At 44.5% G+C, this 23,308-nt stretch overlaps 1 protein-coding gene and 1 long non-coding RNA gene across 5 annotated transcripts in view; both read right to left on the bottom strand.

The window, feature by feature from the left end:
• KLHL24 (kelch like family member 24) overlaps positions 1–10,626 on the bottom strand; it is a 44,683-nt gene extending 34,057 nt beyond the window's left edge. For 3 of the 4 annotated variants that reach the window (XM_048865281.2, XM_075132240.1, XM_048865282.2), the window contains exons 1-2: positions 10,480–10,626; positions 2,329–2,393 (exon numbers count right to left, since the gene is read on the bottom strand). The gene's annotated coding sequence lies outside the window, so the exon portion shown is untranslated. The remainder of the gene's footprint in view (positions 1–2,328; positions 2,394–10,479) is intronic. The other variant, XM_048865283.2, reaches the window with a different exon arrangement.
• Positions 10,627–12,768: 2,142 nt separating this feature from the next.
• Positions 12,769–23,308, bottom strand: part of LOC125643125 (uncharacterized) — a 46,325-nt gene continuing 35,785 nt past the window's right edge. The window contains exon 4 of the long non-coding RNA XR_012669907.1: positions 12,769–13,278. This is a non-coding gene — a long non-coding RNA (uncharacterized LOC125643125). The remainder of the gene's footprint in view (positions 13,279–23,308) is intronic.

Here is a 23,308-nt window from a genome sequence, read left to right on the forward strand (position 1 = left end):
AAAAAGGAAAGTGCAACTGTGAGAATATAACTATAAACCTAAAGGCCTGATTTTGATATAACTGATGTAAATAAGAAATAACTTCAAAGAAGCTGGTAGAGTTATACCAAGGTAAAACTAGCATGTAAACAGAATCATGGCCTTCGTGTATAGCATAACAGGGTAAAATTCTGTTCATCTTATTCCCGTGAGCAATCTTATTGATTTCAATGGAATTATTCACATAAGTAAAGAAAGCAGGATTTGGTTCTTGTTAAATTGACAATGTTAAGTTTTAGCATGCAATATGCCGTGTAATTCATAACACTCGTTAATTGCTTAATAAGGGGCATTGTGTTTTCAAGCCATATACCTCAACCAACAGTTCTCAAACTTCATTGCATCGCAACTCCCTTCTGACAACAAAAATTACTATACGACCCCAGGAATGGGGACCGAAGCAACCCACTTTGGAGTCCCGAAACACAGTTTGAAAACCCCTGACCAAAAATGTTCGATCCTTGAGGAAGGCAATGTGTCTCTTCTATACTTTGTACAGGGATGAGGACAAAAGTCAGCAATCAATTAGTAAAATAATAATAATGTGATAAATAATAAAATACAGCTTCATAAAAGTGCATGGTACTTTAAAGACATGTTCTCAAGAGCTACCAGACTTCTTTCATTTTTTTAAAGTACCATACACTTTTATGAACCGTATTTTATTATTTATCACATTATTATTACTAACAAAGTATATCACACAAATTATACCAAAGGGGGGAAGAAATTAGGGAGAAAAGCAAATTACAACAAACAAATATTAGAATTCACTGCTTTTAAATGTATTAGATTGCAATCCTTGTCCTGCTGAATTAAAAGGCTATATTTCCACTGACTGCAGTGGGAACAGGAATTAGTTCCTAGAATCCATACGTACTGTCCTTTCTATGGCCTTGTTTAGGTAATATCAGAAAAATACTCCCATTGGTGCTACCACCCATTCAGTTGCATTAGTGTTAACAGGGAGAATGGGGGTGGGCCCTAAGGCTTGTCTACACTTGAAAGTTAACATAGGTAAATTAGGGTGTGAATGTGAAGTGCAACAGCTGTTCCTGACTAACTCCATGTTACTGGATTCAAAGTGGATTAAACTAAACAGGAACAAGGCACTATTGTTCCTGAATAAACCTAGGTCTACACTTAAAATTTAGATCGACCTAGCTACATCTTTCAGGGTTGTGAAAAATTCCCACATCTGAGTGCCAAAGTTAAGATGACCTAACCCCTGATGTACGTGCAGCTAGGTCCACTGACCTATCTACGCTGCTCAGAGAAGTGGACTAACTTCAGTGATAGTAAAAAAGCCCTTCTATCACTGTAGCGCCTGTAGTGTAGACATGGCTTAAGAGTGACCACACTATTCCTGAATATCTCCATGTGTACACAAACCCTAAGTGTTGAGTTTCAGGTTCTCTGCAACAAATTTTAACTAAAGCTAAAGAGACAGAAAAGAACAATCCCACAAAGAGTGAAGTTTCTAAGCAGCCCCTACATCTCCAAAATGACATTATGCAGAGAAGAAAATAATGGCAAAACCTTGTGTAAATCTTTATTTACATGGAGCGTCACATGGAGGTAACTGGACTACTTGTGAGAGTAAAGATGACTTGCATGAGGAAGGTTTGGCGAGACTGGGCCTTAAACCAGCACAAAGAAGGTATGTTCATTTACTGAATCAGAAAGAACAATCAATTTTGAGGTCACTTTAATATTTAGGCCTGATCCTGCAATAAGCTATGTGTAGGCAAACCCCGGAGCCAGGCAGAGCTCACTGGAGAACCCAGCTCATAAATTTTCACTGTTCCAGTACAGCAGTCTTTCATGTCACTTTTATAATCCCGTGTTATGAAGTGCACTATACATCAACTGTAAAACGCTGCTTTGGTTTATAAGATTTGTGTAGTGGGTTAATTTTTTTAAACCACATTTTAATCCATAATTTGGATACGTTTAAAATTATATGAAAGGAAAAGTTTGACAGATGTGACATACTTTTTGTGCTTCTGTAACTAAAACTGGCAAGAAAGTTGCTCCCTAACATAATCTTAATTACTTGTATTGCACAAGGGGACCTAAAACCTTGAAAACCCCAGGTACTTCATAATAAAAAAAGTTTTACTTAAGCCTAGCCAAAGGTTAACTGAAAAAGGCAAAAAGCTGTTCCAACTTGTTTTTATCTATTCATCTTTGGTATTCATATAGTACCAATCACTGTTGTAGCTGGCATTTTTCTGGTGGCCCTACCATTTTCTGTAAAAAATAAATACTGTAAATGTTTAGCCTTACAGTTGTGAAGAAAACTTCTGGAATGTGAACCACTGTGCTTCTCTTTTCCTGAGTCTGCAGACAACCTGAAACAATAGATTGGAGAGATGTGAATTTCCCCATTCGTCTAAACTCTTTGGGGCAGGGACCATCTCATACAGCTCCCCCATAAGCTTCGATTTCACTACATTAGCACATATTAAAGTCTGTGCTGTCTAAGGGCTATGTTACACGTGGCCTGATTTAGGAACAACTGTTCCTGAATAACTCCATGGGGTAGGCCTGATCTCTACTACAAATTTACGCCAGCATAATTATATTGGCTAAGAGTGTAAAAAATCATACCTATAGCCAATACAGCTATGCTGGAAAAAAAAACAGTCCAGTGTAAACCCAATTATTCCAACCAAAGAGTACTTCTGTCAGCACAGCTGATGTTGTTCGGGGTGGTGGTATTAGGGCTGGTCTACACTAGAAACAGGTTGACCTAGCTACATTCATCAGGATTGTGAAAAAGCCACACCCTCAAAGATGTAGTTAAAACAACCTAAGCCCAGTATAGACAGTGCTAGATCAACAGAAGAACCTGTTTGTTGCTGTAGTAAGTGTCCATAGCTATATATACCCTCCCTAAATGGTGTAAGCTACACCATATGAAGATTCTTTTGCAGGATAAACTGCATCTACATGGGGTTTTTTTGCCAGCATGTTGGCTAGGGGGATGATTTTTTCATATTCTAACTGACGTAAGTTGTGCAGGCAAAACTTTGTAATGTAGACTTGGCCCATGTGTAGACGAGCCCTAAGGCCAGGTCTACATTATAAAAGGTTTGCCAGGTTGACCACTAAGCCCGACCTGATCTTGGAAGTCATTGTATAGGAGTTTCTGTATTGTTATTCATATGTTAAAATAAACGAAGCTGCTTAAGAATAGTTTTTATAAAGGTAGGGGACACACACTATAAGGAATTCTTTCAAATAGGCTTTGCTATCAGCAGTAGACCTACTGAGACCTAGCAGTTAGCATAAACAGTTGACGTAAGTTAGCTTGAGTGTTTGGTTTAGGTTATAAGGACTTTTGCAATACAGATCTTGTAATAAATAAGTAAACCGCAAAAGAACAAAAACTAGGGGGACTTTTAGTATGTGTAGTCATAAAGTTAACTGCATTCATGCATTAGAAATATTAGGAAATGTACTGAGGCATATGGCTTGTGTCAACAATCAGAACCCCAGTTATGGTTTTCTGGATAGCTCTACATGAACCTTAGGCTGGAAAACAATCTAAATATGGTTCCTACATGTGTGGGTGCTCAAGGAAAAGGAGTATAAAAAAAGATGTATGGCCAACCTCTGGTGTGTGCATCAGGGTGATCAGATGGTGGAAGCCGGGAGCATTACACCCCACTTATGATGTTCTGCACTGACTGTTTCTGCTATCTTCACCAGTCTCTGTTATATTGTGAAAAGAAAAGGAGTACTTGTGGCACCTTAGAGACTAAGGTTAGTCTCTAAGGTGCCACAAGTACTCCTTTTCTTTTTGCGAATACGGACTAACACGGCTGCTACTCTGAAACCTGTTATATTGTGAGTATGTCAGCAGAGACTACTTTATTCTTTATATGTGTTTTCTATGTATTAATGCTTATTAGGGCTGTTGATTAATGGCAGTTAACTCACGCAATTAAAAATTAATCACGATTAATAACATTAATCGTGATTAATCACCGTTTTAATCACACTGTTAAACAACAGAATACCAATTTAAAATTATTTCGTATTTTGGATGTTTCTTCTACATTTTCAAATATTTGATTTCAATTTACAACACAGAATACAAATTGTACAGTGCTCACTTTATTTTTTATTACGAATATTTGCAGTGTAAAAATGATCATAAAAAGAAATAGTATTTTTCAATTCACCTCATACAAGTACTGTAGTGCAATCTCTTAATTAGGAAAGTTGAACTTACAAATATACAATTATGTACAAAAAAACCCCTGCACTCAAAAATAAAACAAGTCCACTCAGGCCTACTTCTTGTTCAGCCACACACTAAGACAAACACGTTTGTTTACATTTACGGGAGATAATACTGCCTGCTTCTTATTTATATCACCTGACAATGAGAATAGGTGTTCACATGGCACTATGGTAGTCAGCATTGCTAGGTATTTAAGTGCAAGATGTGCTAAACATTCATAAATGCCTTCATGCTTTGGCCACCACTCCAGAGGACACGCTTCCATGCCGATGATGCTTGTTAAAAAAATAATACGTTTATTAAGTTTGTGACTGAACTCCTTGCAGGAGAATTGTATGTCTCCTGTTCTCTTTTACCTGCATTCTTCCATATATTTCATGTTATGGCAGACTTGGATGATGACCCAGCACATGTTATTCGATTTAAGAACACTTTCACTGCAGATCTGACAATATGCAAAGAAGGTACCAACGTGAGATTTCTAAAGATAGGTACAGCACTTGTCACAAGGTTTAAGAATTTGAAGTGCAGTCCAAAAACTGAGAGGGACGAGGTGTAGAGCATGTTTTCAGAAGTCTTAAAAGAGCAACACTCCGATGAGGAAACTACAGAACCCGAACCACCAAAAAAGAAAATCAACCTTCTGCTGGTGGCATCTGACTCAGATGATGAAAATGAACATGTGTCGATCCGCTCTGTTTTGGATCGTTATTGAGCAGAACCTGTCATGGACATGTCCTCTGAAATGGTGCTTGAAGCATGAAGGGACATATGAATCTTTAGCGCATCTGGCACACAAATATCTTGTGGCGCTGGCTACAACAGTCCCATGTGAATGCCTGTTCTCACTTTCAGGTGACATTGTAAACAAGAAGCGGGCAGCATTATCTCCTGCAAATTGTAACCAAATTTGATTGTCTGTAGCAATTGGCTGAATAAGAAGTAGGACTGAGTGGACTTGTAGCGCTAAAGTTTTACATTATTCTAGTTTTGAGTGCAGGTTTTTTTTTGGTACATAATTCTACATTTGTAAGTTCAACTTTCCTGATAAAGAGATTGCACTACAGTTCTTGTATGAGGTGAACTGAAAAATTCTATTTCTTTTATCATTTTTACAATGCAAATATTTGTACTAAAAATAAATATAAAGTGAGCACTGTACACTTTGTATTCTGCATTGTAATTGAAATAATATATTTGAAAACGTAGAAAATATCCAAAAATATTTAAATAAATGGTATTCTATTATTAACAGAGCAATTAATTGCGATTATTTTTTTTAATCGCTTGATAGCCCTAATGATTATACTTGGATTTATTTGGATAATTCAAGTTTCTATTGTGACCTACCAATCTCGTAATTAATAATTTAAAGTAGCCATCTGACTAAAGAACCTGTCATTAGTGACTTGTATAATCTGCAACCCAAATTAATGAAAGACTACGGTCAGTATACCTCTACTGGCAAACCCATTTAGTGTACATACAGCTTGCCCTGGCAAAAATTGCTTTTGTCAGAATAGCTTATACTGGTTCCCTGAGCAAAATAAGACACATGGGCAAAAGCACTTTTATGCCAATATAACTGCATCTACACTAGGGCTTTTGCCAGCATAGAAATGTCATAAGAAAAAGATCATATCCCTACCAACATTACTACATTGGCAAAAGTTGCTAATGTTAGGGTGATCAGATGTCCCAATTTTATAGGGATAGTTCCAGTATTTGTGGGTTTTTCTTATATAGACACCTATTACCCCCTACCGCCGTCCCGATTTTTTACACTTGCTATGTTGTCACCCTAGCTAATGACAGGTTTCAGAGTAACAGCCGTGTTAGTCTGTATTCGCAAAAAGAAAAGGAGTACTTGTGGCACCTTAGAGACTAACCAATTTATTTGAGCATGAGCTTTCGTGAGCTACAGCTCACTTCATCGGATGCATACCGTGGAAACTGCAGCAGACTTTATATACACACAGAGAATATGAAACAATACCTCCTCCCACCCCACTGTCCTGCTGGTAATAGCTTATCTAAAATAATCATCAGGTTGGGCCATTTCCAGCACAAATCCAGGTTTTCTCACCCTCCACCCCCCCCCCCCCCCCACACACACAAATTCACTCTCCTGCTGATGATAGCCCATCCAAAGTGACAACTCTTTACACAATGTGCATGATAATCAAGTTGGGCCATTTCCTGCACAAATCCAGGTTCTCTCATCCCCTCACCCCCCTCCCAAAAACCACACACACAAACTCACTATCCTGCTGGTAATAGCTCATCCAAAGTGACCACTCTCCCTACAATGTGCATGATAATCAAGGTGTAAATGTAATGTTTAATGTAATGTAATCTAATGTAAACATGGCCTGAAGCCTTGTCCTTACCAAGAAAACAGGTGTTTTTTTACCACATTACTATCACATGGTAAAAACAAACAAAATCCAAATCCATAGTCTGGCTGCACCCTAGGAGTTTTGGAACATGTGTAGTACTAGGTGTTATATAACCTCTTCTAATAACACACCTTTAATCCTAGTCAAGATAAAGCTTATGTGTTTGTGTAGCACCGTCCCAGTATAATGACCTGGGTTGGCCTCTATTGTAATACAAATAAATAAATAATAAAACCACCCGTGTTTATGCTGAAGCCTAATAACTGCATTTTAATTCACATTCTAATTATTTTAATGATTATTTTAACAAACACATCCAGTGGATGTGCTTTATTCCACATTGTTGGACATCATAAATCACATACAGAAAAGACAGTTCATCTAGTCCATCCTTCTGACCAAATAGGATTGTCCCTGCAGTATATTCTCTAACTTTTGTTGGGTCTACTTTTAAAAAGTGATGTGCAAAAGGGGGGAAATGTTTCTTTTTTTTTGTTTCTGTGTGACATAAGAAAGGTCTAAAAAGTTTCAGGGATTTTTAAGAGTTTTTTTCTGCTTGTTATTTTACACTAGAAATTCAGGTCTTGCATGCTCTTGAAAACTGTGACTGAAGAACTGACGTGCAGTACACTAAAACCACTCCTAATGCCTTAGTTCAATGGGATTTCCTTATGTCACATCCTTATGTGGTAGTTTTGAGCGTGTAACAATGGGAAGATTGGTTTTATACATATGTTTATACACTTAAATATTTCTTTGTTAAAAAGATCCCATAAAAACAAAGAAATAGAAAAAAGATGCACTGTACCATCAAGGCTGTAAAAATAATGGAGAAACGCCAGGAAATTGAAGGCTGATATGGTCCTAAATTTACACTGTTGACTTTTTCCTGTTTACAGCCACTTGAGTCAATGGGGGAACTTGTGTTACTGGCTTTTGTCTAAAGGAGTACTTGTGGCACCTTAGAGACTCACAAATTTATTTGAGCATAAGCTTTCATGAGCTACAGCTCACTAGCTCACAAAAGCTTATGCTCAAATAAATTTGTTAGTCCCTAAGGTGCCACAAAAAGAAAAGGAGTACTTGTGGCACCTTAGAGACTAACCAATTTATTTGAGCATGAGCTTTCGTGAGCTACAGCTCACTAGCTCACGAAAGCTCATGCTCAAATAAATTGGTTAGTCTCTAAGGTGCCACAAGTACTCTTTTTGTGAATACAGACTAACACGGCTGTTACTCTGAAACCTGTCATTAAGATGCCACAAGTACTCCTTTTCTTTTTGCGAATAAAGACTAACACAGCTGCTACTCTGAAACCTGGCTTTTGTCTGATTGCATCACAGCCCTAATGTTATTTAAATACATATTTTGCATATGTTATAAATGTATTTCCTGAAACTTGTGTGCTATTTCATCAGGTATTGTCAGAAGGATTCTATTTATACTTTGTGCCCTGAGGGCTAACTGCTTACTAGCAGTTACAATCGAAAAGTGCTTTAAGGTTGTTGTTCCCCACCCCCTTTCCCCATACTCACACACACAGACACGCACACGAGTGAAATGTCAAAAAATGCTACAAAGGATTGCAACATAAAGGCCTACCGAGGTCAACTGGAGTTTTGCCTAAGTGAGTTGTGAGGCCCATATGGCAATATTCCCAGGCTGAGGCAATATACTCATAACTTGTTTACTCTATGTACTGTCAGTATGAATAATACTACAAAAATAGAAGTCTGGTACCAGTCTTCCCAGTGCTTGATTTACCAGGCTCTAGATTATTTGCAATAGAAACAATATATATTAAAGAGACACAGTTGTGTTGCTGTGTCACTGTCAACTAAGTGACCCCTCTGTTCTAATCTCTGTGATTTGGAATTATTTAGGACAATCAGTGTGGGACAGAAATCATTTAACTGCTTTGAGAAGAACTGCCAAATATCTCACTTTAGTACTCTTTTAATCCCACTTTGGACTTGTCTATACTAGAAATTTAAAAAACCCTTTTTTAAATAGGCACAGTTGTATACGTTTTTAAAATGGTTTAAATGGCATTTCAGACCTAACAAATGCATTTCCAAACTAGTTCAGACTAACATGCAATTCAGGGTCTGTCTATATCGGAGAGATTCTGTTCTGCAAAAGAGAGTCAAGGTTTTACCTAGGGCACGTCTTTACCAGCAACGTTAAAGCGCTTTAAAGTGGCTTGTGTAGTCGTGACACAGCGCTGGGAGAGAGCTAGTGCAGCACAGTGCTGGTAGCTGTTCCCCTCCTGGTGGTGTTTTTTTAATAGCACCAGGAGAGCTTTAACGTTGCTAGGGAAGACGTACCCTAGATTCTCCACAAAGAGTTGTTCCAGGTCAAAGAAAGCCAGGTTTGCGGAGTTTCTAGTATTTACCTCGAGCTAGGTAACTGGCAATCTGTTACCTGGAATCAGAACACAGGGGCGCTTGCAGCTACAGGCGCTGTGCGCGTACCACTGCCGGGGCCACAGGGGGGAGGCACAAAGGGGACAGCAGCCCCGGGCCCCCCTACTTGAGACGGCCTCCACAGCTGGCACTTCCCGGCCGAAGTCCGCTCCACACAACTACTCTAGGCGGTTTGGGGGGGGGGGGCTACTGCCTGGCCCGCCCGCCCCCTTCCCTCAGGCTCCGGGTGGAGACCGTCCGGCGGCGAACCAAGGGGTGGGGGAGGGGGCGCCTCAGACTGGCGCCAGAGACGATAACCATCCCGACCTCCGCAGGCCACCGCATGGTGTGCGCATGCGTATTACCACAACGGGCTCCCTCAAGGCACCACCAGCATCACGGGCTGCCACGTATGCGCACGCGCGCGCCCTCCAGCTCACCTTCACCCGGGGCAGCCTTAGCGACAAGCCACCTCCCCTCCCGAATATTTCTGCCCAATCAGACCGAGGCAGCACCAAAGTCCCGCCTCCTGTTCCCTTTTTATCCAATCGCCAGTACCTTTAATCCCCCGCAACACTATTGTTATTAAGAGGAGGAGGACAAGGAAGGAAGGATCCAAAGTACTAAATACCAGGGGAGGCAGCGCCACCCCTTCCCTCCGTTGTGGTTTGCCCCAGTCCACATACACCCAGGGGAGGGGAAGAAAAAACGTTACTGCCCTCTCTAGGCCCTGCACTACCCTGGCCGGGCCCGGAGGGGTTAATGTGATGGGGGGACAGCACCCTTCCCCCAGAGAAAGGGTCACCCCCCTGTGATTGGCTCAACCACAACGAATCCCCCACCGTTCCCGGCCGCTGTCCCGCCGCGGCTGACACAGCCGGCGCAAGGTGGCACCGGGCGTGGAGCCCGGTTCTCTGTGGCCCCGCGCCTGGGGTCAGGCGTGTCCCCGTGCGGCCGAGCCCCGCGCCCCCTCCCCGTCAGGCTGGGGACCGCTCCGTACCTAGACACCGGATGCTGGGGGAGGGGAGCTTGACACCCACCTGTGGAGAAGGGGGGACGTTACTAGGCTCCCAGAGAGCGGCCGGCTCAGCCTCCTGCTACCTTGGCCATGATCTGTGGGGTTAGGGGTCTGTTACAGCAGTGGATGGGCGAGGCTCCGTGGCCTGCCATGGGCAGGAGGTCAGACAAGATGAGCATGATGGTTCCTTCTGGGCCTAAAGTCTACGGTCCCTGCCCCAGGCTGCTTTACACCCGTCCCCGCTGGCAGCAGGCAACCTGGTGTGCTGTGACAGGGCTCCTGGCCCCATCCCCTAGAGCCCCCCCAACACACAGGGTGACTGCCGCTGTGATTTGCTGACAGCCACGCACAGACACCCGTTACCTCTCAGTCCTGCCTCCCGCAGATTTCCTGGTGCTGGGAAGTGGGGCTGCTGCTTGCGCTCTTGCTTTGCCTTTTTTGTTTTAGATCTGTGTCTCTAGCTCCAGCTCAACTCAAAACAAAGGAGACCCTGAGAAACATGTGACCTGCCAAAGCCAAAACACATGATGTCAGTGACACGCCAGCCAGTGGGATCACAGCGGCAGAAGTACTTGGGAGATGTAGTTCAAAGAGACCACAGCGGTGCAAACATCCGTGTCACGTCGTTTGCCTGCCCATTTTAGTCCATGGTCAGAGTTGAAGTTGCTATTTTAAACCATTAGCAACTATCAAGGGGCCAACTTCCCGAAAATAATTGCACCACCCACCTAAAAGATAGATACACCCAGGCACTTGTTGGCATGTATAATTTACACATTAATTTTCTGAATGGAACCAGAACTGAATAGTCCTAACTGCAGTGAGAATTTAGTCCTTAGTTGTAACTTGAGGTAATATTTTCAGAAGGCCACTTCCAAAAATGAGCCCACAATCTTGGTGAGTGCAACCATCAATGCTCACAAAAGTTCTGATTTATGCCCCTGGGCCCTTTTTCATTTATTCAAACTTTTAACATGTGGAGGAGACCTTCAGTAGTTTGGCTTTTTCTGACTGTTAAAAGACTACTGACTGTTTAGGACATTATATATTGGGAAATGATTGATATGTGAAATTTTTAAACTAGATTTCTTGTTTGATAGTTAATGTTTCAATACTGATTTAGTTGAAAGAAGAAAAAACTAGTGAAGAGGAAATTGGAAACAGAACAGGCAAGAAGAAAATGAGAGGCTCAGTGAAAAATATTCTCCAACAGCCACTGATATACAGTGTAGCAGCCTTACAAAATTATCGTGTAATTATAGCAGCCTAAATTCAAAATTTACTCAACTCCCTTTATCAAGATTATAATGAAAAAACCCAACAACTTATATTTTACTCCTCTGACAAAAAAAATTAGCCTTCACCCCAAGTACAATTTTGAAATATGACAGTACTGTATCTTTCAAATTAAAGCACTGTTTTCTCTTCAGCTGTTGCATTTTCTATGTGATGCTTTTGTGTCCCCTGAAATCTACACATTTACTTTTGGGGCCTACCCAGTACATATTAGGAAAATACACATCTGACTAATGAATATGGCAATGTCCATGCAACTATCCTCTCATAAATAGGCCCCCAAACAGGAAATATTTAATAAAAAACAAAAGAGAGAGAAAAGGAGTACTTGTGGCACCTTAGAGACTAACCAATTTATTTGAGCATGAGCTTTCGTGAGCTACAGCTCACTTCATCGGATGCATACCGTGGAAGTTTCCACGGTATGCATCCGATGAAGTGAGCTGTAGCTCACGAAAGCTCATGCTCAAATAAATTGGTTAGTCTCTAAGGTGCCACAAGTACTCCTTTTCTTTTTGCGAATTTACAGACTAACACGGCTGTTACTCTGAAAAGAGAGAGAGGATCTTTACTTCATCTACTCCAGCTACAGTCTCCCCTAATTCCTCTCTGTTCTCCAATATACAAAGTGTTGTCAGTAGGGTCGATTTACTTGTGTTTAACACAAATTTCAGGATTTTTCTTTCTTGATCACTTCAGGAAAAGCTGTAATTTTGGCAAGGTTGGCTCCAAGGACAGTGTGAGAACAACACTGCCCTGATACTGTTGGATTTCTAAGGTACCTGAGTGCATAGCTAGTTCACTGCATGAGGAAAACAGGGGCCAAGGTGTTACTCAGACTCTCCCTCCCACTCTGTAGAGATGGGGAGAAGAGGAAATAGTATAATTCCTGGTCATATATAGGTAGTAGTTTCTTTTCATGCTCATCTCTTCACAATCTGCCATGTCCTCACCTCCTACCAGTGCTAGTGAACCAGTAACAGCCGAGAGATGTGCTGGCTGCGGCTTCCCGCAGCCTCCTTTGGCCTGGAAAGGCAAACTGTGGCCAGCGGGAGCCATGATCAGCCGAACCTGCGGACGCGGCAGGTAAACAATCCTGCCCGGCCCGCCAGGGAGCTTACCCTGGCAGGTTGCATGCTAAAGGTTGCAGATCCCTGGGCTAGCTATACCTTGCAGCCAATTAGCAGGATCTTGGATCCTTATCTGGTATCTATCATCTGGGGCTTAGAAGGGAAAGATAGTGTACTTCCCTATCCCATGATGCCAGTGGATAAAGAAGAGAAAAGAATAAAGTAAACAGATAACAGCTTTATTTCAAACAAATAACTTAATAAAAGATAACAGTGAGTTGTGGTTTGACAGTTTGGGTCTAAAACCCAGGCCCAACCAAATAGGTACCTTGGCAATAAACAAATAAACCTAAAATAAAATACCCCAGATACTGCAGTGTTTCTAGGTGTCGATAGGCAGTAGATGGTACTAAACCGTTATCACAGGCAATTGATGAATCCTGGGTCTCAACCACTTCTTAGCGGGAGATCAACAGGATGTGCTGATGCTGAAGAGAGGCCTGGCTCTGTGATCACTCGAGGGTGAGCGATCAACAGGACCTCTGTACCTTTCTCTGAAAATGATGTGGAGTTCAGAGATTGGTAAGCACAGTCTCAGTTCTTAATGCTGATGTCTTCAGATGCTGATCTTCTGGTCCACGTTGCTGCGCAAATACAACAATACCATGGCTGTCTCTAGGACGGACAGCAGCTAGGCAGCAGGTCCACAAGCGCGCCAAAGTTCTGAGGTAAAACTGGCAGCTCTCCTGCTGGAACCTGTTTGAACCAGTTCTATGCTGACCGTTGGCTGCCGTTCCTGCCAAAGTTCCAAAAGGGTGCAAAACTTCAACAAGAAGCTAAACAAAGATGGAGTCGAGCTGTTGTTTGGCAGGCACGCCATTTTGAATTTTAGGCTCCATATCTAATACATGGTCAAATACCTTAACCAAATGTAAAGGCATAAAGTATAACTTATTCTAAAGCACAAACAATTTATAATCTCTATTTCAAATACAAAAACACGTTACAGTATGGAGGGTATCTGGAGTGTGGCAAGAGGGCAGGCTGACATCTTTCTCTTGCCCCATTCTCCTGGGGAGAGAGAGAGAGAGAAGCAAAGTAGATTCTCCTTCTCAACAGGAATAAAAGGGGACTGAATTCAACCTGAATCACACACACGGCAGATCAAGTGATGCTTCTCCCTAATTTCAGAAATCACAGGACCCACAAGCAAGGGGTTTGAGGTGTGCCTGCTGTCTCCTGCACAGTGAAGGGAAGTGTTGCTGAGTGTAGGTAAGGTTATTGGCTGTGCTAATATAAAATCTGCCTCTTGAATGAATAAATCTATAGTGATTTTCCTGGCCCACGAACAGTTTGTGAATGATTTGAGACAGGAAGGACTCTGGATGAAGGAGTCTTTTGTTCTAGTTTTCCTCTTGTTTCCTTCTGCTACTAAAGTAGCTTTTCCAGTGCCCCCCTGCCCTTCCTTCACAGTGACCCTAGTGCCTGATCTCTCCCATTATGGGAACATAGTTTCTGCTGTCAGGATGATTCTGCTGGGCTGCAAGAACCCAAATGGGAGGCATGATATGTCATTCCAATGCCAGGATTATTTGGTTCTAAGTAACTGTGAACCACCCTTGAACCTGGTGTTAAAGGACCACATAGATGGGACAGATTATACAGTGTTTGCTACCTCTGAAAATATTAAATGTTTCCTGCGTGGAGACCCTGGTCATTTGAGAGGTTCCTGCCCATGCACTGCCGGCTTGGGGGCCCCTGGTAAGAATGTGGGATCCCGGGGTAGTGGAGAAGAGGTTGGGATATCAAGAAACCAGCAGGAGACAGAGCCTGCATCTGTACCGCCAGATTCTATCCTCCCACGCGCCATATGTGATCTGCTGTTGTCTAGGGAGCAGCCTCCCCAGAGGAAGCCTCTGTTGTGATCCCATCACTTGTGCCTGGAAAGAAGCAAATCCTGGAGGTCGAGGAGCACCTCCCTGCAGAGGAGGCAGAGACAGGTTCTAGAGATGGGGGTGAAGAGTACACCGATGAGATGGATTTATGTGGGACTGTTTCTAAAGGGGCTAAGGTGGGTGGGCAAACTTTCTGGCCCGAGGGCCACATCAGAGTTGTGAAACAGTATGGAGTGCTGGGTAGGGAAGGCTGTGCCTCCCCAAACAGCCTGGCCCCCGTGCCCTATCCGCCCCCTCCCATTTCCCACCCCCTGACTACCTCCCTCAGAACCCCCGACCCATCCAACCCTCCTGCTCCTTGTCCCCTGACCACCGCCTCCGAGGACCCCCACCCTATCTAAGCCCCCCTGCTCCTTGTCCCCTGACTGCCCTGACCCCTATCCACACCCCTTCCCCCGACAGGCCCCCCAGGACCCCTGACCCATCCACCCCCCACTTCTTGTCCCCTGACCGTCCCCTCCCAGGACCCCTGTCCCTAACTGCCCTCCCCAGGATCCCACCCCCTATCCAACGCCCCCTGCTCCCTGTCTCCTGACTGCCCCCCTTCCTGAACCTCTGCCCCATCCGACCACCCCCTGTCCCCTGACTGCCCCCCGGGATCTCCTGCCCCTCCCTCTCCCCGCCCCCTTATCGGCCGCTCAGAGCAGGAGGACTGGCTTGTTGGAAAGCCTGGGAGGTGGGTGGGTGCAAGCCACGCTGCTCGTGTGGCAGCATGGCTATGGGGGAGGGGGAACAATGGGGGAGGGGCCGGGGGCGAGCCTCCTGGGCCGGGAGCTCAGGGGCCGGGTAGGACGGTCCCGTGGGCTGTATGTTGCCCACCTCTGGGCTAAGACTTTGGAGGAACAAGAGATTCTGATAGCGATTGAGGGTGGAGCTGTGTGCCCTGAGAAGGAGGATAGCATTGTGCTAGGGGATAGCTCCATGCCTAGAGTTCTCAGTGGGGTGCTGTCTTCCCCTCAGATGGTATGTCCTCAAGTCCACGATCATGCGTACTGCAGAGATGACACTATGTTCCAGCCTGGGACTGTACTGCCTTTCACTCTTGGGAAAATGGATACGCCAGATGCTCCTACTGAATCTCTCTCCTTCGCAAATGAGAATTTTACAATATTAGCTCAATGTTCTTCTGAGCTGGCAGAGTCTGAGGGAGATAGAAGAGATTGTTGATGATCTATTTGACTCGTCACTGGTTCCTGATGCCCTAGCCAGTCAGCTACCTAGGAAGGGTGCGTAGAGTATGCAAGAGATTAGTGACCTTTTGGATAGCACTAAAGGAAAGTGGAGATTTGAGGTTGAGGCCTATTTCCCTGATTTCCCTAGCCTCTGTTTGCCAGAAGCTTCCACTGGCCATGGTTCGCCATTATAGGCCAATGGAGGCTGCGGGAAGCAGTGTGGCCGAGGGATGTGCTAGCCACCACTTCCCATAGCCCCCATTGGCCTAGAATGGCGAACCACGGCAAGTGGGAGCTGCAATTGGCCAAACCTCCGGACGCGGCAGGTAAACAAACCAGCCCAGCCCGCCAGGGGGCTTACCCTGGCAGGCCCCATGCCAAAGGTTGTCAATCCTTGACTTAATGATTACCTGTTCTGTTCATTCCCTCTGGGGCACCTGGCATTGGCTACCGTCAGAAGACAGGATACTGGGCTAGATGGACTTCTGGTCTGACGCAGTATGGCCATTCTTATGTTCTTACGATTTACAGTACTTTGTTCACTTAGCTGCCCTTGTCTTGAAAGATACCTCTGTTGATCGCAGGAAATGTTTTCTTCTCAAAAAGTTGTTGAGCAAGGTGAGGAAGTATGCTGGGATTGTTCAAGATATATTGGCCTCCCAGTGGTTCATTTTTTCCCAGATACTTCCACTTTCCAATGTTTCTCTCTGCTCTTTGACTCTCTCCATCCAGTCTTCATGGTGCTGCTCTACCTTGGCTCTCTAAATATTAATGGTTGCAGGGGGTCATAAAAGGGCACAACTCTTTGAATTTCTCAGACAAAAATGGGCTGATCTGGTCCTTTTGCAAGAGACCCACTCAGACCCTGATAATCAGGGGAACTGGTTGAAGGAATGGAAAGGGGAAGTTTTCTTGAGCCATGACTCTAATTTCACTGCTGTGGTAGCTGTTCTCTTTTCCTGGGGAGCAGGGGCGCAGATCCTGTCTGTAGAGAAGATTGTGCAGGGCTGGTTTCTCCAGCTGGGGAGACATACTAGCATTGTTTTTAATCTTTTTACTGTGTATGTCCCTACTGTGGAGTGAGATTGTCTCTCCTTTCTGCAGACACTTGCCCATTCCAGGCTTGGCTGTGAACCCGATACTATTATTGTCCTGGGAGGGGATTTCAATTGCTATGTAGATTATGTTTTAGATAGGAACCGTGAGGAACCACACCCTGAGGCAACCAGGGAAGTGTCTTGTCTCCTGCAGACCTTTGGGCTAGTAGATGTTTGGAGGTTCTCTCACCTCACTGTTAGGCAGTACTCTTGGGTGAAGGCTACTCCCAAACACAACTCAGGTGCTAGATTAGATCACTTTTATACTATGAAGGACAGTGTGAATGTTTGTTTGGTCCTTGGTATTTCCCACTCACTTGTCTGATCAGTGTATTTCTCTCTCTTCCTGCCTGTGCTTCTCAGTGGTGCTTTAACAGTAAATTATTAAAGGACTTGAATTTCACCCAGATATTCACTGTGGTTTGGGAGCTTGGCGGCAGCAAAAGCCCCTGTACGAACCCCTAAGACAGCCGTGGGGTGTCGAGAAGGTCCAGATACAACTGTTCTGCCAGCAGCATATCCAGGCCTCCACATGGTCCTTGCATCAGGCCATGAGTGCCCTGGAATGAGATATCTTGGACCTTCATGACAACCTTGCAGATGGCAACCATGGTGACCTTGGAACAGATTCACCAAACTCTAAATGAGATGTACTGACTCCTGAGATAGTTGTTGGAAGAGAAGGTGCAGGGGGTCCTAAGATGGGCCCATTTTATCCAGCTACATGATACTCATGTTCCCAGAAGGTTTTTTTTACAGGTTGAAGAAAAAAAGACAACAGACCATCAGCAGATCTCTTGTCCTTGGCTGCTGGATGGTCATTTGATGACTGACCCTGCTGAGATCCAGAAAGCAACTGTTTCCTTTTACAGTACTCTGTATTCGTCCGAAACCTGTGATATGCTGGTACTGGTAGAGCTCCAACAGCTCTCTACAGGCAAGGCCCCAGGTATTTATGGGCTGCCATCTGAATTCTACAAATATTTCCGACATCTTATTGATCCTGACTTTTTTCCACTGGTGCTGGAGTGTATCCAGGAGAAAGAGCTGCCTCTCAGTTGCCCCAGAGCAGTGATTTCCTGTTGCACAGAAAAGGGAACCTCTGTGATTTACAGAATTGGAGACCTATTTTCCCTTCTCTGCTCTGATTATAAGATTATATCCAGGGTCGTAGTCAACTGACTGAAGGACTGCCTGGACTCTTTGATACACCCTGATCAAATATATCCTATTCCTAACAGCTGTATTTTTGATAATTTGTTCTTAATTCATGATGTTTTTATTGTTAGCAAACTTTCTAATCTGGATGTAGGGCTTGTTTCAGTGGACCAGGAGGAGGTCTTTGATAGTTAACCATAGTTATCTTTTAAAAATGTTAGACGCTTTAGGGATTGGGCTAGTGTTCATGTCATATTTTTATTGTACCATGACTTTTTTTAGTGTTTTAATGATTAATGGGGGTCTTAGCTGCTGCTCCCCAGTCTGGAGGGTCATATGTCAAGGTGCCCTCTGTCTGAGAAGTTATATTCCCGGTGTCTGGAGCCATTTCTGCACCTCCTTAGAAGCTGTTTGACTGGCTTGATCTATGCCAGGGATGCTGATGATTTCCTGGTTTATCTGTTGGCCTGTGCAGACGACATCTCAGTTTTCATCATGTCTGAAGGTAACATGCAGGCGCTTTGTGCTTGTTCACAAATATACAAACAAGTGTCCTCTGTTTGAATTACCTGGAGTAAGAGTAATTAGATTTTATGGAGCTCTTGGCAATACAGCAGTCCCTGACTGCTGCCCCAACAATTACAATGGGGCACCTCTGGGATTAAGGTGTTGGGGATTTTGTTTTGATCTGAACAATACATGGGAAGGTGCAGAGGAGAAGATGCAGGGCTACCTGCAGAGATAGCATTGGTTCCTTCCTGGACTCTCTTTTCAGGGATGGGTTTTGATTGCTAACAGCCTTGACACCTCCCCCAGGTCTCCTGGACCAGATTCAGAAGCATATGAATCACTTTTTTGGGGGTCTGTTCCACAGCTGCTGTGCTCTGACTCCCTTGCCCTCTCTCCTCCACCGTGCTGGGGGAATGGGTTTTGACCTTTACTTGTTTTTGTTAGCACCTGGTCAAGTACAGAGTCTAGATTTGCTTCCATTCTTTTTTTAGCCTGTGGCTCTTGGAAGAGACACTGTTTTTAATCCACTTTCCCCACTCTGAAGCTCTTTCCTCCAGGAGGCTGCTTTTTCTTTCTTTACTCAAGGTGGCTTGACCAAGCTGTCCCACCTGATTGTTCCACGTGGGTCATGCTGGAAATTGGCAGCAGCTCTTGCTGCTCAGACCAGAATCTGGACTGTGTGTATTTTGGATAAGGTTCTCACTAAATTCCAGGCGGCGCTCCCTCAATGGGCTGCTCTGGTAGTTGCAGGGAGTTTTTGCAAGGACTGTCCTTTTGCGGGGAATCCTCTGTTCCCCTCACTGATTGTTTCCCCTTCCACTGAGGAGATCCTTGTGCAGCCAGCCAGATTATTGTCCTGGAAGGGTCTGGTAAATGTTCCTTTTGTAGCCATGACCAAGCAGCAGCTTTACGGTGTGTGTGCAAGGTGCAGCATTATGCCATCATCTGTGATCTCCCCAATACAACCTGGAGGATGGCTCTGTCCCTGAGTGATTCTATGGCCCTGGCTTGAAGGATGCTGTAATAAACCTCCTTTTGTCTAAGCACTCGGAGTGACTTGCAGTGGAGGGTCCTGCACAGCATTGTAGCAACCAATTGTTTTGTGAACCATATCACCCCATAGTGTCTGCACAGTGCCTTTTCCGTCCAGCTTCAGAAACGATGTTTCATTTTTTCCTTCATTACCCACATTTGATTCCTCTTGTTGATTTTTTGCCCAGCTTTGCAGCAGTCTGTTTGTTCTGGGAGCGAGATACAGTGCTGGTGTTCAGCTGGTTTCCTGTCTGGCTAACTTTCTGCTAGATCAGGCAAAACTAATTGTTCTGAAATCTCACCAGAACAGAGTGACTGAGATAGAAGGGTGTGACGTGCTAGGGCTATTCCATGCACTGATGGTGGCCCGGCTGTGAATTGATTACACCTTTTATAAATTGACTTATAACCTGTACACTTTTCAGTTGACTTGACATCTTAACAATATTTTGAGTAAGATGAGTGATGATAGTGGTTTAGTGATCCATATTCAATGTTTGCTTAAGATGTGTTTTGTTTTATTTCATTCATATCTTTCTTTATGTATATTCTGTGACAAAGCTCTGTCCTTGCCTCCGTGGGTCCCACATTTCCTGGCGGATTTTGCTAGCCTCAGAGGCTCACTGTGACCCTCCATGTAACCCTTCTCTCTCTAGAGGCAAGGGTCACAGTCTACTGGGCCATTTTCATCATAAGCCAGTGAGGGAGGTGAGGAGAAGTTATCCTTCCTTGCACAGTCTCTGTTGCCTCCCAGTCTCAGTGATTAATCAGGGGGCAAAGGTGTGTGGGGGGGGAGCCTGGGCCCACCCTCTACTCGGGGCTCCAGCCCAGGGACCCTAATAGTATCAGCTATGGTAGCTGACCTTTTAGAAACATAACATGTACAATTCCCTGGGCTACTTCCTCCACAGCAGTCCTCACTTCCTCAAGCTCCACTTCACCCTTACCTCAGGGCCTCCTTCCTTGTGCCTGATATGGTGTGTACTACTCAGCCTTTCCAACAGCACAACTTCCTCCCACAGCTCCTGACATGCACACCCACCTGACTAACTGGGAGGCTTTTAACTAGTTTCAGCCAGCCCCTGATTGGTTTCAGGTGTCCCAATCAACCTAGCCTTCTACCTGCCTTCTGGAAAGTTCTTAATTAGCCCCAGGTGTCTTAACTGACCTGGAGCAGCTGCCATTTCACTTATCCTAGTACCAGGGATTTGTTTAGCTTGGAGCTAATATATCTATCTCCCCCTACTTTTCCATAGCCATCTGGCCTTGCCCCGTCACAATTCATAGAATCATAGAATCATAGAATATCAGGGTTGGAAGGGACCTCAGGAGGTCATCTAGTCCAACCCCCTGCTCAAAACAGGACCAATCCCCAACCAAATCATCCCAGCCAGGGCTTTCTCAAGCCTGACATTAAAAGCTTCTAAGGAATGAGATTCCACGACCTCCCTAGGTAACGCATTCCAGAGTTTCACCACCCTCCTAGTGAAAAAGATTTTCCTAATATCCAACCTAAACCTCCCCCACTGCAACTTGAGACCATTACTCCTCGTTCTGTCATCTGCTACCACTGAGAACAGTCTAGATCCATCCTCTTTGGAACCCCCTTTCAGGTAGTTGAAAGCAGCTATCAAATCCCCACTCATTCTTCTCTTCCGCAAACTAAACAATCCCAGTTCCCTCAGCCTCTCCTCATAAGTCATGTGTTCCAGTCCCCTAATAATTTTTGTTGCCCTCCGCTGAACACTTTCCAATTTTTCCACACAGTACTCCAGATGAGGCCTCACCAATGTCGAATAGAGGGGAACAATCACGTCTCTCAATCTGCTGGCAATGCCCCTACTTATACAGCCCAAAATGCCATTGGCCTTCTTGGCAACAAGGGCACACTGTTGACTCATATCCAGCTTCTTGTCCACTGTAACCCCTAGGTCCTTTTCTGCAGAACTGCTGCCTAGCCATTCGGTCCCTAGTCTGTAGCGGTGCATGGTATTCTTCCGTCCTAAGTGCAGGACTCTGCCCTTGTCCTTGTTGAACCTCATCAGATTTCTTTTGGCCCAATCTTCTAATTTATCTAGGTCCCTCTGTATCCTATCCCTACCCTCCAACATATCTACCACTCCTCCCAGTTTAGTGTCATATGCAAACTTGCTGAGGGTGCAATCCACACCATCCTCCACAACATTAATGAAGATATTGAACAAAACCGGCCGAACCGACCCTTGGGGCACTCCACTTGATACTGGCTGCCAACTAGACATGGAGCCATTGATCACTAACCGCTGAGCCTGACAATCTAGCCAGCTTTCTATCCACCTTATCGTCCATTCATCCAGCCCATACTTCTTTAACTTGCTGGCAAGAATACTGTGGGAGACAGTGTCAAAAGCTTTGCTAAAGTCAAGGAACAACACGTCCACTGCATTCCCCTTATCCACAGAGCCAGTTATCTTGTCATAGAAGGCAATTAGATTAGTCAGGCATGACTTGCCCTTAGTGAATCCATGCTGACTGTTCCTGATCACTTTCCTCTCATGTAAGTGCTTCAGAATTGATTCCTTGAGGACCTGCTCCATGATTTTTCTAGGGACTGAGGTGAGGCTGACTGGCCTGTAGCTCGCCAGATCCTCCTCCTTCAGTTTTTTAAAGATGGGCACTACATTAGCCTTTTTCCAGTCATCTGGGACCTTCCCCAATCACCATGAGTTTTCAAAGATAACGGCCAATGGCTCTGCAATCACATCCGCCAACTCCTTTAGCACTCTTGGATGCAGTGCATCCGGCCCCATGGACTTGTGCTCATCCAGCTTTTCTAAATAGTCCCGAACCACTTCTTTCTTCACAGAGGGCTGGTCACCTCCTCCCCATGCTGTGCTGCCCAGTGCAGCAGTCTGGGAGCTGACCTTGTTCGTGAAGACAGAGGCAAAAAAAGCATTGAATACATTAGCTTTTTCAACATCCCCTGTCACTAGGTTGCCTCCCTCATTCAGTAAGGGGCCCACACTTTCCTTGACTTTCTTCTTTTTGCTAACATGCCTGAAGAAACCCTTCTTGTTACTCTTAACATCTCTTGCTAGCTGCAACTCCAGGTGTGACTTGGTCTTCCTGATTTCACTCCTGCATGCCCAAGCAATATTTTTATATTCTTCCCTGGTCATTTGTCCAATCTTCCACTTCTTGTAAGCTTCTTTTTTGTGTTTAAGATCAGCAAGGATTTCACTGATAAGCCAAGCTGGTCGCCTGCCATATTTACTATTCTTTCTACACATCGGGATGGTTTGTCCCTGTAACCTCAATAAGGATTCTTTAAAATATAGCCAGCTCTCGTGGATTCTTTTCCCCCTCATGTTATTCTCCCAGGGGATCCTGCCCATCAGTTCCCTGAGGTTGTCAAAGTCTGCTTTTCTGAAGTCTAGGGTCCATATTCTGCTGCTCTCCTTTCTTCCTTGTGTCAGGATCCTGAACTTGACCATCTCATGGTCACTGCCTCCCAGGTTCCCATCCACTTTTGCTTTCCCTACTTATTCTTCCCGGTTTGTGAGCAGCAGGTCAAGAAGAGCTCTGCCCCTAGTTGGTTCCTCCATCACTTGCACCAGGAAATTGTCCCCTACACTTTCCAAAAACTTCCTGGATTGTCCGTGCACCGCTGTATTGCTCTCCCAGCAGATATCAGGGTGATTGAAGTCTCCCATAAGAACCAGGGCCTGCTATCTAGTAACTTTCGTTAGTTGCCGGAAGAAAGCCTTGTCCACCTCATCCCCCTGGTCCGGTGGCCTATAGCAGACTCCCACCACGACATCACCCTGTTGCTCATGCTTCTAAACTTAATCAAGAGACACTCAGGTTTTTCTGCAGTTTAATACCGACCTCTGAGCAGTCATACTGCTCTCTTACATACAATG

This window comes from Caretta caretta, chromosome 9, assembly GCF_965140235.1.
Source record: "Caretta caretta isolate rCarCar2 chromosome 9, rCarCar1.hap1, whole genome shotgun sequence".
NCBI classification, from domain to species: domain Eukaryota; kingdom Metazoa; phylum Chordata; order Testudines; family Cheloniidae; genus Caretta; species Caretta caretta.